Below are 2,284 nucleotides of genomic sequence, written 5' to 3'. Positions count from 1 at the left end.
TACATATGGATAATTTCTATAACGAGGTAATTGATTGACAAAAAAAAAAAATTATGAAACAAGGTTTTGAACAGTCTAGTTTAAAGTCAACATTTTGCTAGTTTTATGGCTGATTGTATGACCCTGTCAGCAAATACAACCTATCATGAATTAAAATGTTGATTGTTATGCCATTATTTACACACTTACTTAAAGCGATTTTATTGCTATTATTCAAATCAGTATTGCACCAAGGTATATTAAAATGGACGTACGTTGATAGAATTATCAAAATATGTTTCAATCAGTTTTTGTCTGTCATCAAGATACATGTACATGTAGAAGTTCTAAAGCCAGTAACCGATAAAATCATGTCATGTGACTTTGTGATGATTTGCCCTCTGACCCAAGATTAGTTCAAACAGTTTTGAGAATATTTATTCTTCAATCAAGAAGTTTGCAAAAGTAAATCCATTTAACACACTTAGACGCAAAAGTTTTTAATTATTTATATTTCGAACCTATAAGTATCCCTATATAATGTCTGAACTTATTTCCTGCAAAACGATCATACCTGCAATATCTGTAGCTCGTTTGATAACATGCGAGTAAACTTTGCATGCTATTTCTAAAGGTATAAGTTTTCTTGTTAAAGTCGTGTTTTCTTTGTTACTGTCCTATAATGTAAAAACATATTTGAATAAAATTAAATTGAATATAACATTTTTTCGATTTACAAATTCAGTGGAGCCTCATCTATCCAGATGCTTTGGTTTCCAGTCAATTTGTCCGGATATGTGAAGGATATGTGAGATACCTCAATCACCAGTCAAACAAGGCAAAATTACATTTACAAATTCCGTTCCGATGAAAAGTCGTCCGGATACTAAAGTATCCGGATATATGGGGTCCGGGTATCTGAAGGTCCACTGTACTTATATTATAATTCATGTAGAAAGGTAAAAGTTATAAATATGACTCATCAAAATAAACCTTTATACAATTAAAATTTATTTTCTTACCTCTTTCCAAAACGATTCGGTATCTACCCATTCATAGCAAACTTTACATTCCTGACAGAACCTGTAACCTTTTGACACAAAGTGATCTACTGAATGTTCCATATAACCCATTTCTTGTCGACAAAGAAATCCTTGTTTATATTCAGTGGAACATCCGTAAAACTGAAAAAGTTGTCTAACAATGTTTATCATTTCTTGCCTCACTTTTTCTCCGATTTTGTCTGAATGTTTTCCAATAAATTGTATAGTTACAATTCTTCTCGACGTAAAAAGGTATATGTGTTCGCCCTTATTGCCAGATTCACCATAACACATATCTGCTCCAGCTTTGCACAACCGGAAATCGTATGGATGCCAATTTCCAGAATTAACACAGGCTACTATCAATCTTCCGAAGAAATCATATGGCAGATAGTCTTTGAATTTTAAACAAAAGATTTGTGAGGACTCCTTGCTTGTATAGATCGCATTGCTGGGTTTGAATTCCTGGGTGTTTATGCTAGGAACATACCAACCGTCTATGCTCGATCCATCATTCATTTTGTAATTCTGAATGTAGAACATCATGCCAAGCTTACTCTGATATTCACCTAAAGTGTTCTGATACTGTTCTGAAATGCCTTTCTGTGTCAATAATTTCCTGTAAAGACCAACTTCTAATACACCTTTATCATGAAAGTTGTGCAACATTTTTTGATCCTGTGCAACAATCCTGCAATCTTCTTTCACATGCTGGCGGTCAGCAATAATGTGCTTGAAACAGTTAATAAACCAAGAAATATCAAGAATAAGAATATCATGTAATCTCTCCAAATTGAAAAAAATAATTTTCCCAGAAGTATGAAAGAAATGAAGCATATCTGCAACTTCAGTGTCACTCATTTCAAAATCAAAATGATCAATCGTTTTCAAAATGTCTTCAATTCTCATAATTGGAAATTTTCTTTTGATGATGTCAAACTGGCTTGAAAATTGTACCCATTTCGCAGGCAGTTCTTCTTTGTCGCAATTGTTGATGAGGTCACGAATTTCATCTTTTATTTTAGCTAAAGCGTCACCAGTTGATTTATCATATCTTCCAAGATCTGTAATAATAGGTGGCAAATATGTCTTTGTGACGAGATTTTCCGCTAAAGCATCTTTAAATAGATTGCCAAAGTCGAAATCATTCCTACAAAAATATAAATAGTTAAAAACATCAGTTTTTGAAAGATAAAAAAGGACGCCATTTATCTTGGAACTTTGTACTAAGTCAAGGAAGTTCAGGTTTATCTACGATAAAT

This window comes from Saccostrea cucullata, unplaced genomic scaffold (genome assembly GCF_032062105.1).
Source record: "Saccostrea cucullata isolate Sc308-1 unplaced genomic scaffold, CSIRO_AGI_Scuc_v1 ctg708, whole genome shotgun sequence".
Lineage (NCBI taxonomy): Eukaryota > Metazoa > Mollusca > Bivalvia > Ostreida > Ostreidae > Saccostrea > Saccostrea cuccullata.
Note: the sequence above shows the minus strand (reverse complement) of the source record.